Here is a 16,288-nt window from a genome sequence, read left to right on the forward strand (position 1 = left end):
ATGTAGAGTGAGAAAGAGAAATAAGAATCTTCAGGCATCCAGTCTTGATGATTAGAAATAAGGATTGAAGTAACACACAGATAAACAGCTCATGGGTAACCCTAACAAATGTCAAAGTAGGTACTTCAGGGCCGCCTTGTAGAGGGCAGAACAAATAGACAGGTGGTTTATCTGATCCTTTATCAACCAGAGATTTGAATGGACTAGCACGTCTGCACATATACAGCAGCAACTGACATTTTTAATGATGACCCTGAGGCACAGTAAATGCTGTGTGAATTATCAAAGGACAATAAAATCACGTCAGTGCAATACACATGGTAAGGCCATTTTATTGTATACTCTTAAAATTAACCATTTATATAGAGTATATACATTTTTCTTTTCATCAGAAGAGTTAACTGTACTTTCTAACCAAATCAGATGACACATAGGTCATTGTAGAAACTTAATATATGTTAGCTGATTGCCTACTGTGTGATAGGCTTTTGGCAAACAATGATGAATAAAATCTTATCTCCTCAAAAAATTCACAATTATGGGAGGTACAGATTCACATGGTTGTTATAAAAATGCAATAAGATCCTAGTGGGCATACACATACAATCACAATCATGGTTTTAAAGGTGATTGATAACCCCTGGGGAGTCAAGGAATTGTCACTAAGGAGGCGCATTTGAATTCCACATTGAGGGATGACTAAGATTTCTCCAGCTAAGTAGAAATTTCACTGTCCTTTTCCAGAATGAGGATTTTATGTACTTTGTTCCTCCCTTTTCTTCTCCTCTATCATTCTCAGGACTTAGAGTAGGGATGTTAGATAGTAAAGGATGGAATGTGATAGGAATTAAGAAACACTGCTCTGAGAACCCGGGGGGCCCTGTCTTTAATAGTCATTCATGCATGAGAATGGACACTGCAGGAATGCAAAAATCTGTTACCTCAGGTGGAAGAGGAAGACCCAGAAATTAAACAAGGGATCCTGAAGACATCCTGGTGGCCTACAGCGTTAGTGGCATAGTTATATAATTTAGTTTTCACTGTTTTAAAGTAAAGTTATGGTGGATTCCCCTTGGTATTACCAAATCTTGTGTTATGGACAGAACATCTTGTAAGAGCAGAGCACCCTCAACAACGAGAAGGGTCACAAATGACTCAAGCTTGATTTCTTGTCAAGCCATTGTCCATACGCTTTAATAAATAGTTCTTGTTTGGACAGCAGTTCTTCTTCTTGATCCCAGCCAGTGGTGGTGGAGTATTGCCCTTTGCCAGCTGTGTTTCTGCCCAAGTGGGGGTGTGCACACAGAGTGTAGGGCGGGTAGGGCAGCCTCTGCAGTCAGCTCCAGATTAGAGTAATCCAGGCCCCACAGCAGTGTTTAAGGAGGTCATCACTAATCACACAAACCAAGGATTTACCAACTTTCCCTTCATATCTGACTCTATAGGTGCAAAGAAATGAACAAAGTTTGGTTGATTAATTTTTATCGATTATAATTTTCATGTAAATGGTATGATGAATAAGACACTTCTTGGGGTATCCAGGCCTGGATTCTAATGTTATTTCTGCTGCTTACTTAGTGGCTGTGTGATCTTGGGAAAGTCATTTAGGGTTTTGGAGTTTCATTTTCTCTTATCAGTGGACTCAGCAACCAGTACAATTTTTTTTCCCAGTTCTAATGTGCTAGGATTCTTAAAAGGCACTTTTATAGACATCTATCTACATAAGCAAATTTGTTCATGCTCTTTCATTTTAAGAAGAGCATTAATCCCACTCTTTAAAAAACTGAGTATCTCAGAGTATGAGCCTAAAACATTACATTAGATGTGCTTTTTTTTCCTTTTTTTTTTTTTTTTTTTTTGATAAACACATTATTTTCAGAATTGTAAGAAATAAATTTGGGAGCATTAGGAAAGAAGCACCAAAGTCTGTCTGCTTTCCGTCTACCCAAGACATGAGCACAACAGCACTAACCTGTTCTTCTGTTACCCCCAGTCGTTAATTGAGACTCAGTACTTTGATACATATGATTGATGATTCTCAAACATGATCCTTAGTCTATAGTCACAAAAGTTCATTTCATGTTCTTTTATGGATAGAGGTTTAGCTTTCCCTCCTTTTACCTTTTAAGTATTATACTGAATGTGTAGTATATATGGGTGGGTAGTATTGTGGGAAAATTTTTTAGAAGTGGAACCACTGGGCCAAAGGATATGAACATTTCCCATGTGGGAATAACATGCACACACACTGAAAGCTTCTTTTGCTTGACACTTGACCCATTTTCTAAATAGTTGTACTAAAGTTAATACTAGGCAATTAAGGCTATGAAATGGAGCTACACATTTGGCCCAGAGAAAAATTACCAAAATTAGACTTTATGGTTTATTTTTCTATCAATGACATAATCAAAGTCCATATATATACATAATTGTTCATCACAGTAGACTCTCTATAGGATCACCAAGAAGTTAAAAAAAATTGGTATGTAGTTGGTACATATACATTAAAATCTACCATACACACACACACACACACACACACACACACACACACATAAATAAAATGGAATATTACATAACTCTTGATGATGGTGACATTGCACCAGCTGTACTCAGTGGAACTCAGATGACCTGAGGAAAAAATGTATTTTCATTCATGCCTTAGTGAAATATTTGAGGAGATTTTATGACAAGGAAATGGGATTGTTCTACATATTTACAATAGACCAAATAAAAGGAATAGGATTATTGTAGGGGAGATTTTGACTGTAAATAAAAAAAAAAAAATCAGTGAATGAATTGTGAAGACCTTTAGAAGTTTAAAAAAGCAAGGAGTTCTGAGTAATTTAAGAGTGTTGTGATAAACTTCCTGATTTATGAGTCTTTGACTGCATTTTTATTGCTAAATAGTCATTGATGTCCATGATCACAATAGTTGAAGTTTAATTAATTTCTTAATACGTTTAGATCCAGCAGTTTTCCTTCATTAAGAAACTGTGTGACATGTAGATATAGAGTGTTTCTTATTTGAGTTAGGCATTTTAACATAAGATTAATAAAAGAGAAAGTTCTTATCTGCTCCTTAATGATAAGTTCAATCATGATGCTGCATACTGCACGAATGATGGAGTGTAATGCGGTACACACTGACAGAGTGGTCTTTGTGCATAATTTTTAATCACAAATTAAGGCCTGGGGCCTCCTTCCAACTCAACCAGTTTGGATCATTCCACATAACCTTGGCTTCTATTCAACAACTTTGAAGTGGGAAAACTATCAATGCTGTTATTTACAATCAAGATTGAGGGGTATCTGGGTGGTTCAGTCAGCTAAGCACCAGCCTTGAGCTCAGGTCATGATCTCAGGGTCCTGGAATGGAGCCCTGCCTCAGGATCCCTGCTTGGCAGGAAATCGGCTTCTCCCTCTTCCTCTGCTCCTCCCCCCTCACATTTTTGTGCTCCTGTGCTCACTCTCTCAAATAAATAAAATCTTTGAAAAGACAAACAAACAAAATCAAGATTGAATCATGAGGAAACAAATGTTCCCAAGAATATTTTAGGTCCAGAATTCTAAATTTAGCAGTGTGTTTGCACTTTGATATCACTGTATGAATTAGCTTGGTTTGTTACATGAATTAAATACACTTTTTAAAGCCCCATATGATTCCAACAAAAAGTTTTCAAATTACTCAGATTTAGAGTATAATTTATAACTATAAATATATCTTGGGTCAGAGAATCAAATTAGTTGAAAACTATTTCATATACATACCTACATATATACACATCATACAAAAAATATACATCCTTTAATGATTCTGGTATATTAAAAGCAATTTTTTAGTATCATAATTGATTTCTTTACCTTCTTATTACACAATTACTACAGGAATTGATTCTCATTATGAAATATCCAAACAAGGTAGAATATTTTGAAAAATGAGAATGCTTACTTTTTTCCCAGTTCCTCTCTCTTCCTAAGAGGTCACTAATGCCAAATATTTGGTATAGCTTTTCCTGGTTCCTCCTATGCACTTATATGCACATATATGACCACATTTACTTTTAAAGAAATGATATCATACTATAGATATTATCCTTTGCATTGTTTATTTTTACCAAAATGTATCTTAAAGAGCTTTTCATATCGATACAAAAAAGTCTACATTATTCTTTTTGATGGCTCCATAACAATTTATCTTATAGCTAAAGTTTTACACTTTCCTTCTTTTTAGCTTTTAACTATTACATTCAATGTGCAGTATATATGGGTGGGTAGTATTGTGGGATAATTTTCTAGAAGTGGAGCTGCCGGGCCAAGGGTACAAACATATTCAGGACTGAAGGATTCTGAGAAATTGGCTTCCCTGAAATCTCCTGATTGAGATCTTGAGTGAAGATTGTTGACATCTACTTCTGCTATCGGCGTGCATTACACTCCCTAATGGAGATGGATTATATGTGTCTGTGATGAGAGTTTAGCATGCTTAGTATCTTTAGAACTCAGGGATTTGTAACCTGAACCTACTACCACTCAACTCTTAAGGGTAGGTGGAGAACCAAATGGAAAGAGTAGTGGTGCTCGCATTACATGACAAATAGTACCATTCACACTGTGTCAAACTCTTATATCTTTCTGAGATTTCCCATCAGTTGTCAATTTCAATTTTTAGCCATTTCTAAATATCTACTTATTCCATAATACGCAGGCCTTATTACTGTCATCATTATCATTTTATTTTTAATAATATATGTCTATTACAAATACATCTCATTTATTTGTGATTCTTATTCAAAAATTATTTGGAGCTTCAAGCTGAAGCCAAGACTGGATTGGGAAATAGACATATATGAAAATTGAGTTATATTTTGGCAGAGATGTCATCAAATTTTTTAACTTCAAGAAATCCTATGAGAAGGACCTTTGGTTAGGAGGTATTAATTATCTTGTTGCCCCTAATTTTCCTGTGTACACATGAATATTAATCTTAAACAATATCTGTCCATGATCAACAAATGGTATAACCCTTATGGACAGCTTTGTTCAATAATAAGTGGTCATGTGTGCTTCAGATGTCTAGCATATTTGTCCAAACCTGAGTTCACTAGATTATGATTCCATACCATGTTCATCCTGTCATTAGGGATGTCTTTGATAAGTTTGTTCAACCACTTAGCTCATGATATTAATGAAGAAAAAGATTTTAGAATTCACCCTGAGACCAGATGGTGGCCTAGCTCTAAACCATTGCCATCAACGGATCCGCATACCAGACCAACTAGTTCACCAGTAATGGCTTAGGCACAAGTGGATCCTCACCTGAAATACTTTATTGTATAAAGCCAAAGGACAGTGTTGCAGGTAGACATCCCTAAATTTAAATCTCAGTTTACCACCTACACACTGTGTGATCTTAGTCAATCTCTCTGAGACTTGGTTTTCACATTTGTTAAACTGGGATGTTGCTTTCTTAGTGTCATTGCAGGAACTAAGCTACATGAGATAAGGTACATATAGCATCTGATATGTGCCGAGCACAATAAGTGTCAACTATTATTACTGTTGGATGTGACTTCATATTTAATTCAAAGATTAGAATATTATTATTAGTTTGAATTCAGCCAGAGATCTTCTTTATCACAGAGAATAAATGTTTTTGATTGGTTAGCTCATTAGTTTAATGTTGTAGGTTATTCAAATGATGAGTTCACATCCCCACATGATAGATATTATTAAAGTGTGGAGTTTCTAAATTTAATGCCAAAAATATTCACTTTAGTGATTGCCTTGAGTAGTCAGGAAAGATACTGTACTTACCTTTTTTTATATTGTTCCACTGTCTTTTTGATGTGAGAGCTGACAGAAATACCTAAATACATAATGACTCATTATGAATGTGAAATATGTAATGGGAATTTCTAAATAGGATATCATATTCTATAAGAAATTTTGTGTGGGTGATGAACAAAGAAAAGGGTATGGAAGGTGAACACAAGTGATGCCAAGTGGAGCTTACATTTTATATTTTTAGGTATCAGAAGCTAATGAACATAAGTCAAATGGCTAATATAACTTCTTTCAGAAAAGTTGTAAGATTTATTTTAAAAGACTTACTTTTAAAGGCCTATTTGCCTTTGTAAATAGCACTTTGCTCAAGCATGATATTTCATTGCTAAAGTCACTAAGTTGTGATAGACCGGAAGGGCCCACATGAGGAAGCTGTATTTAAGAAATCCATTGACACTGGTATTGGATATCACCTTAATTAGAGCAGAGCTTTTTTGGTGTGTGAGTACCAGTTTGGCATCTCATTATTTTAAAAATTAGCAAAACCTCATTAAACAGCTGCTTTTCTATTTTTTGTTGACTTGTGTAAGATGCCAAACAACTTCATTCTTTGCCTAGCAGATTAAAAATTTCAATCTGGTTTATATTGCAGGTTAATTTTAATGTATAATCATCCATGTAAATAGATCTTAGAGATTGGTGGTGTTCAAAATAATTTAAAATATGCAGAAGGAAATATATTCACACTTAGTACTAGTAATAAAATGGTAAGCCGAAGGCATTTTGTGTTTTTCTACAACCTATGTTAATTTTACTCTGCCTGTAGTCCATTTTTTTGTGAACGAATTTTAAGCACTTGGCAGTAATACTCAAATAGATTTTTGCATATGCAAATATTTCAGAATAAATGTGAAAGTAATGAAAATAGACTGAACTCATACTTTCAAATGTATTTAAACAGAAATCTTTCTAAATCAGAGTAGCCATAGCCTTTGTACAGAGCCTTTATAAATGAAATTGCTGGGAATTTAAAAGGGTCCGCAAAATGGTACCCCACGTCTCTACCTGAATTTGGAACTATTTAAAGGACAGGAGTAAAACATATGGGAGATTAAATATCACCTTTATTACTGGTAAAGCTGGTGTTTGAGCAGGTTGCCTCTATCTGTGGGGTACTAGGCTTTCCAAATGTGAATTCAAGAATTTAGCAGATTTATCCCCTAATCACAGGCAGAATTAAACTACCAGAGGGTGATGGGGTGCCTAGTTGGCTCAGCTAGTTGAGCATCTGGCTCTTGGTTTCAGCTCAGGTCATGATCTCATGATCTCATGGGTTGTGGGATCAAGCCCGCTTCAGGCTCTGGACTCAGTGGGGAGTCTGCTTGAAGGCTCTCTTCCTTTGCCCCTCCTTCCTCTCTCTCTCTCAAATAAATAAATAAATAAATCTTAAAAAAAAAAAATCCAGAGGGCGGGAAGTTTAGCTGTAGTATTTACCACATGTCCTAATTACCTAGATTACATAAGTTCTGCAGGCAACCAAGTTTACCTGAGAAATGAAGAGAAAAGAACTAGACTTTGCATACCCAAGTTTTTTCCTTGCAAACTCACCTATCAGATAAAGCATTCCACCCCCTTATGGGACGAATGGGTGTGGAAATAGAAAGGAGCCAGGAGTATTGTGTCCCCCTACATGACAGGAAATATCAAGGAGGGGGAATATAACTGTGCCCTCCATGAACAGTGTTTCCCAAATTCATTCCTTTTAACCCTTGGGGCTTAGCCGTAAAGCCCATGGGTAACTGACATCCACTTACCTGGAGAAGATCAATAACTGGTCAAGGTATCCAGCTCCCGTTAGGCCACTTCACAGACAGATACTTGGGGTATCCTAGTAAAGCCAACAGCCGCAGTGCAGATTCTGCTTACCCAATGCACTGGGTTAAGTTTAATTGATAAACCTTAACCCAAATTTAAATATAAATTCATTGTACAAAATTGTAATCCAAAGATTGAAACTTTGGATTACTTACCTGAGGAAAAGCCAGTTTGTACTACAGAGAGCTCATGTGGATGAAAAATTCCATATTTCAAATCTTGCCGAAGCTGAGGTCTAAAGCCATCTGCCCCAGACACACCAGAAACCCTAAACATTGTATTGTGCTCCCCAAGGTCTATTTCTAGTCTTTATCTTAAGATTCCTGACCAACACATCAGATGTGAGCGTCTGAGGGTGTCATAAATGACACCTTTGACTGAGTTCAGGGGACGTTATACAGGGAATTACCTAGGGCTTACACAGATGAGGCGCCATGTGTGCCAACACACTCGTCTGTCCCTGCTGGTCCCGTGCGTGTGCTGCCATCTGCCATATGGACCCAGGGACTGTTCTTCCATTCGAGCCCTGAATTCTGTCCTTGCTCACCACTTCTGACAGTTCTCTCCTGTTTTTCTTCTACAACAACCAATTTCCTACTCTCTGTTGGACATAACATGTGTCTGTTATCTTTTTAAAAATGCAGCTCTTTCTTGGTCCTTCTGGGTACCAGCTCATATCTCTTCTTTCCTTTAGAAAAAAATTCCTTCAAATAAATGCTTATACTTACTGTTTCTAATTCCTTTCCTGTAATTTCTTGAACACCTGAAGGATTTTACCCTCTCTACCCCACCAAGCCTGTACTCCTTGAGATCCACTGATCAACATATTGCTGAGTCTAATTGTCAAATCTTATTATTTATCTTTTTTTTAAAGATTTTATTTATTTATTTGACAGAGAGAGAGATCACAAGTAGGCAGAGAGAGGCAAAGAGAGGAAGGGAAGCAGGCTCCCTACCCAGCAGAGAGCCCAATGTGGGGCTCGATCCCAGGACCCTGGGATCATGACCTGAGCTGAAGGCAGAGGCTTTAACCCACTGAGCTACCCAGGCACCCCTATTTATCTTTTTATTTAATCTGCCAACTTTTGATCCATTTGGTCACTGCTTTTCCTTATAATGCTTTCTTCAGTTTCCTTCTAGGACACCTGGTTTTTAAATTTCTTTCTTGCTGCTTCTCCTTTGCCTCATTTACTTGCTTGTTCTCATCTCCCTGATCTCCTGATGTTGGAGTAGCTCAAATCATAGGCCTTGGAACTTTTTTTCTATCTGCATTCTTCTTGTGTGGTCATATCTAGCTTCAAGGTTTTGATTACCAATATAAACTCATAATTTTTATTTCTGGGCCGGACCCCTCCTCTGAATCCCAGTCTTATATCCAACATCTTATTCAATATTTCCATTTGGATGTCTTATAATAAGAGTTTAGAACTTAACTGTCTCAGAATGAACTCTGGCGCCTCCACAGTCTTCTCTGTCTTGGTTGATCACATCTCAAACAGGTGTGTCTGAAAAGAAGCGAGTCATCCTTGAATCTTTCCTTTCTGCCACACTCCATATCCAGTCTGATGGGAAATCTTGCAGATCATAGTTTCCCATATACTGAGGATCTAGCTAGCTACTTCTCACTGACTTCATTATCTCTGCCTTAGTAGAAGCCCATACCATCTCTCCACTGGATTCCTGCAGAAACTTCCTCACTGGTCACTGTCTTATTCTTTGCCCCTATGGTCTATTCTTTTTTTTTTTTTTTTTTAAAGATTTATTTGACATAGAGAGAGAGAGATCACAGGTAGGCAGAGAGGCGGGCACAGAGAGAGGGGGAAGCAGGCTCCCCGCTGAGCAGAGAGCCTGATTCGGGGCTAGATCCCAGGACCCCGAGATCATGACCTGAGCCGAAGGCAGAGGCTCAACCCACTGAGCCTCCCAGGTGCCCCCCCCCCTACAGTCTATTCTTAACACACAAAAGGGATCCTCTCAGAAACAGAGACAACCATGGAGAGATGTAGCAGAAAAGCCTTCCAGGCAGAGGAGACAGAAAGGGTAAGAGAAGCTTCAAGTATTTAAGAAAGAGCAAGAAGATACCATGGCTGGAAAAGAGTGACTGAGGAGGTTAGTGGTTGAAGGTGAAGCAGAGGGGTCTATAGGAATGAGAGTGCATGGGACGTCTGGGTGGGTCAGTCTCTTAAGCCTCTGCCTTCAGCTCAGTTCATGATCCCCGGGTCCTGGGATCGAGTGCCGCATTGGGCTCCTTGTCAGTGGGAAGACTGCTTCTGTCTGCCTCTGCCTGCTACTCTGCCTGCTTGTGATCCCCCCCTCTCTCTCTCTCTAACAAATAAATCTTTTAAAAAAAAAAAAAAAAGAATGAGACTGCAGGGCCTTGAGCCAAGTTAGGATTCTGGACTTTATTTCGAGTATAATGAGGAGTTCTTACAGGGTTTTGAGCAGAGGAGGCACATGATCTGATTTTTTTTTTTTTTCTTTTAAAGATCACTCTGGTTTTTCTGTGGAGAAATTGGAAGTGAGAATAAGGTAGGAAGTCAATTTAGGAGTAATTATTGCCCCCCAGGCAACAAATGATAGTGGCTTACACCAGGGTAGAGGATCGACAGACCCAGGACAAATTGAACATGGAGTCTATAAAATAAGATAAAGGATTGGTTATGAAATAGAAGAGAAAAGAGAAATAAAGGATGAATATTAAGTTTTGGTCTGACCAACTGGAAAAATGGAAATGGGAAGGCCTTAGGGAGAAGTGCATTTGAGGACATGTTTAATTGAAGAAGACTTTTGTAATGGTTAATTGTATGTGTCAATTTGGCCAGACCACAATACCCAGATATGCAGTCAAACATTAGTCTGGATGTTTCCGTGACAGTTTTTGGATGAGCTTAACATTTAAACTTGTGGCCTTTGAGTAAAGTAGATTTCTTTACAATGTGGGTGGTGGTAGTGGGGTGGGGGGGTTGCTCAGCCAATCATTTAAAGGCCTGTGTATAACAAAAGACTGACTTCTTCCAAGCAAGTGGGAATTCTGCAGCAGATGGCCTTTGAGCTAAAACTGCAACATTGGCTTCTTCCTGGGTTTCTAGCCTGTCATCCAGCCCTGCAGATTTTGGATTTGCCAGACATCATAAATGCATGGGCCAATTCCTTCAGATAAATGTCTTTCTCTGTATATACACATCCTATTGACTATTGTTTCTTCTGGAAAATCCTGACAAATATACCTATGAAGCCTCCAAGTGAAGGGAGTAGACAGTATACAGAAGCCTGGAAGTTAAGGAAGAGGTCAGGATGGACATAGAAATTTGAGACTATTCAGAATTTACGTAGTATTTAAAAATATGGAGCTAGATGAGATATTTAGGGAGAAGAGAAGGGAAGCTAGTACTAAGCCAAGAGGCTTGCGAAGACAACTGAGAAGGAGTGATAGTCAATAGGAACACAGGAAGAATATGGCATCCTTGGAGCTAGCAATAAAAGCCAAGAAGGAGGTAAGCCAAGAGGCTGGAGGGATATGAAGAGCAAAAATTAACTATTAAATTCAGCGAGATAGTCTTTGGCAGCCTTGACATGAACCCTTCTAGTGAAGTGACTTGGACTAAATAAATGGAGAGAATAAGTGTTGAGAAAGAAAGATAGTATAGAAAACTCTTGTAAAGAGTTTCGCTAAAAAATGGAGCTTGGAGGAAGTTTGGAGTCAATAAGGATTTATTTATTTATTTATTTATTTTACCATGAAAATGAGAGCTTTTTATACTGCTGGAAAGAGCATCAGGTAATTGGAGGAGGAAGCAGGTAATTGTAGGAACAAAGTCCTTGAACAGGCAAGAGAGTATGCAATTAAATTTATTAGTAGAGGTAGTGGACATCCCTCACAATAAGAAGAAGACAGGTTATGGCAACATAAATGGGTAGGTTAGTAGGTTTGCTGGTGGGAAAATGAGATCGTTTTCTTCTGATTTCCCAGTGAATGGAAAAGCAAGGTCATCAGCTGAAATGGAAAACAAAAACAAAAACAAAAACAAAAAAAAACCACCCTGGAGATTTGAAGTAGAGAGGAAGTATAAAGTTGTCATTTTGGATTGAGAGTGAATTTTCTAGAATTGCCAAGCAATGCTGAAGTCCTACTTTAGAATTTTAGTCATACATTTAAAAATATGACCAGTCAGCCAGTCATGGTAAACCATGGAGCAAGGGACTAATTGGGCAAATCTTGGACTTAATTTTGTTTCTACAGAAAGACAACATGAAAATGGAACATGTTTGTAAAGGAGTAATTCCCGTGATGGACTATGGCCTCTGCACCAAGAAGGAGAGATGTGAGAACCGAAGAGGGTTACTGAGGTCAATGGACTCCAAATGCTGTCAGTGTCACAGAATTGCACTGTGCCCTGGAGTAGGGAGGCTGAATACAGAGGAGAGAGTATCATAGCTGAAATTTATAATGTCTGGACTTCTTCATATGAGGAAAAGAACACTGACTATTAATTTTCATTATTTCAGTTTTCAATTTAACATTTTAGAAATCTGTTAAATTAAAAAAAATTAAAACCTGGTATAACTAATAAATTATTAATAAAGCAAATTGTATTAGTTATAAATAAATTCCTTTTAAACATTTAGACATTAATTTTAAGCTAATGCAAATTTTCTAAATAGTACTAAAAACACATGATTTAACATATCAGTTTCTTAAGTGCTCCTTCCACCTTAAACATACACACACATTATTATAATGATAAACATTTGTTATGTCATTTATGGTGTTCCAAGGTAGCAAAATTATGGGTCTGCCTCTTTTCTATCTTTGTATTTATTGCTCTACCTCTCAAGGTGGTGTTCCTCATGTCAAGTTACAAACAGAAAGGATAATGTTTCAGATTAGCTGAGATGTTTGTTTCTGAGGTATGGAACAACTGGTTCTTGGTTGGGCCAGAGGACAATCAAGCAGTTAAGTATTCCCAAAGCAGCAGCACTGTGGCTAACAGGCCCCAAGTTTACTACTGCACCTGTTAGCTTGGCTTGCCATACACCTCCAGAGCTTGAATCTGGTAAAACAAAACAAAACAATGAATCCATGCGGATTCCAACAGCAAAAGTAAATAGCAGTGTCAGCTTCCTGTTTCCTTAGTACCACAAGATGGCACCAAATTGGAGTCCAGATGACAGACAGTAGGAGTGGTGGGTTGCTCTGTGGTAGAGGAGCCAACTCTAAAATGCAGCCAAGCAGTATTATAGTCCCACACAGAAGCCTGCAGCTGTACTCTAAAAGGAGGGGTCAAGATCAATGTCCTGTGCTCAACTAGAGCTAGGGAGATGGATGACAAACAGCCTAGTGGCAGTCTTCCACATGATAGGACAAAGGCAGTGTCTTCTGGTGGCTCCTAATCACACTTAGGTTCTCCTTGCTCTGTGAAAAATTGCAGGACATTCTGCCAAGATGGATCATACTGCAATCATGCATTGCCTCTAATTTATATGAAGAGATGCAAGGTCACCAAGGCATTATGGTGAGTCATTCTCCTGTGAAGACCTGGTTGTTACCTCAGATCAAAGCCTTTAATAGTCACTACTTGCATGAGACACTCTAAACCAGATCTGCTGATGTCCGATGATGCTTCAAGGATTTGTCAGATACATTGCCTCAGTTCACTTTACTGGGCACTCTTGTTATTTCATTATACATATCAGGGTTATCCAAAGGATGAGGAGGTAATTTTGTGCAGTGACCTCTCCTTCCTAGACATTGGGCTAATCCATTATTTTGGGTGAACCCTAAAGAAAAATCATTCTTCACAATTCTTTGTATAGCTTCCAGTATTTGTAACATTTACAGTTATTTCTTTACATCTTTGTTTCTTATACAGATAGATAAAGGTGTGTATGTATTGGCTGAACCACATGAAATTGCCATTTAAGTCAAAATGACCATCAATTTCAGATTGAATAATGCATTTCATAGACAAACATATAAATATTGAGAAAACAACATCCATATATACAAAAGTCCAAATGCTTAAAAACTGCTACCTTTCTTTATATTGTTACTGCTTAAAAAATGTATCATAGTTCCTTTGTGAACTTCATTATAGATTAATGGCTTTTCACAGATTTAACTTCCTTCAAACATATTTTGGTATTACATTGTGGTAATGGTCTTGGAGAAGAACTTTATATAGCTCCTTTGCAGTTTTCTTTTAAAAAAGTAGTTTACTTTTAGGTTGATATCCAGGATCTATAAAGAACTCCTCAAACTCAACACACACAAAACAGATAATCATATAAAAAAATGGGCAGAAGATATGAACAGACACTTCTCCAATGCAGACATACAAATGGCTATCAGACACATGAAAAAATGTTCATCATCACTAGCCATCAGGGAGATTCAAATTAAAACCACATTGAGATATCACCTTACACCAGTTAAAATGGCCAAACTTAGGAAGACAGGAAACAACATGTGTTGGAGGGAATGTGGAGAAAGGGGAACACTCTTACACTGTTGGTGGGAATGCAAGTTGGTGCAGCCACTTTGGAGAACAGTGTGGAGATTCCTCAAGAAATTAAAAATAGAGCTTCCCTATGACCCTGCAATTGCACTTCTGGGTATTTACCCCAAAGATACAGATGTAGTGAAAAGAAGGGCCATCTGTACCCCGATGTTTATAGCAGCAATGGCCACGGTCACCAAACTGTGGAAGGAACCAAGATGCCCTTCAATGGATGAATGAATAAGGAAGATGTGGTCCAAATACACTATGGAGTATTATGCTTCCATCAGAAATGATGAATACCTAACTTTTGTAGCAACATGGACAGGACTGGAAGAGATTATGCTGAGTGAAATAAGTCAAGCAGAGAGAGTTTCACTTATTTGTGGAGCATAACAAATAGCATGGAGGACAAGGGGAGTTAGAGAATAGAAGGGAGTTGGGGGAAATTGGAAGGGGAGGTGAACCATGAGAGACTATGGACTCTGAAAAACAATCTGAGGGGTTTGAAGCAGCGGGGGGGGGGAGGGTGGGGGGAACCAAGTGGTGGGTATTAGAGAGGGCATGGATTCCATGGAGCACTGGGTGTGGTGCAAAAACAATGAATACTGTTATGCTGAAAAGAAAAAAGTAGTTTAATTTTAAAGTTTACTTTTTTAAAAGTAGTTTACTTTTAAAAGAAAGTATTCATGATTTCTGGAAACAACAATATATTGGGGACCCATCTATCTGGATTTATTCCTCACGCAAGACATGGAATCAGCTACTTTCACACTTGCCTGGTTCCTTTGGACACAAAATAGCATTGGAGACTATAATCTGGGAGCTAAAATGCATGTCGATTGTTATAAATGAAAACCAGTAGGAGGCAAAATACTACTATTGTGAGGTCATTACTTAAGTTTCTAAAACTTGCTCCTTTAAGCGTTACATATCGGATTGACCAGTTGCTTAGTGACAATGAAGGGACTGACATCAAGATTTCTGATGTGGTACAGTGCCCAAGGATAGCCCAGCAGTGGGTGTGAGAATGGGAAAGTGTGGCTGGGATGACAGGAAGGACAAAATCCTGGAGAGGGAAGATTTCTGTGAACTGAGAGTCCGGTGTGTCGGACAAATAATTTGTGGGATGTCAAGGATGATGACAGCATTAATGGCAGAGAAAATGGTGATCCAGGGAATAAAATCTTCAGTGGCTAGACTTCTTCAGAGGAATGTAACAAGATGGCATAGGGAGAGGTATTAATTTGGGATTATTGAGGGAGGGGGAAATGGAATGGAGCTGGGGGGATGCCTGCATGTCATCATTGCCAATGTAATAGTGAAAAATGATGTTTAATTGTACTTATATTGATTTGATTAATAGTAAAGTTTAAAATATTAACTTGGATTTTCATTCTTTCATGAATTGTTGGTTTATTATATCCTCAGGCTACTTTTTAATCTATTTTTCTGTTGTTAATTCTTTTTTAAAAATATTTTATTTATTTATTTGTCAGAGAGAGAGAGAGCATGAGAGCTAGTAGCACAAACAGGGGGAGCAGCAGGCAGAGAAAAAGGAAGGCTCCCTGCTGAGCAAGGAGCCCTATGTGGGACTCAGTCCCAGGACTCTGCGATCATGGCTTGCGCCAAAGACAGACACTTAACTGACTGAGCCACCCAGGCGTCCCTCTTTGTTGATTCTTTTTTTTTTTTTTTTTAAAGATCTATTTATTTATCTCTTTGACAGAGAGAAAGACTACAAGTAGGCAGAGAGAGAGGGGGAGGCAGGCTCCCTGCCGAGCAGAGAGCCCGACACAGGGCTCAATCCCAGGACGCCAGGATCATGACCCGAGCGGAAGGCAGAGGCCCCAACCCACTGAACCACCCAGGCGCCCCTCTTTGTTGATTCTTAAGAGCATTTTTATATATTTAGGGTTGTTTAACTTCATCTACCATAATTTACCATCATCTACCATAAGTTCAAATATTTCCCTGGATTGTATGTGTGTGTGTGTGTGTGTGTGTGTGTAGAATTTGTTTTAGGGAACTTTTTGCAATTGTGGGAACTAATTCAACTAGCTGTTATCTTTATGACCGATGCCAGAGCATGAATATAAGGTGGGACAGAACGAGAACAAGCTGGAGCC

Source organism: Mustela nigripes, chromosome 5, assembly GCF_022355385.1.
Source record: "Mustela nigripes isolate SB6536 chromosome 5, MUSNIG.SB6536, whole genome shotgun sequence".
Lineage (NCBI taxonomy): Eukaryota > Metazoa > Chordata > Mammalia > Carnivora > Mustelidae > Mustela > Mustela nigripes.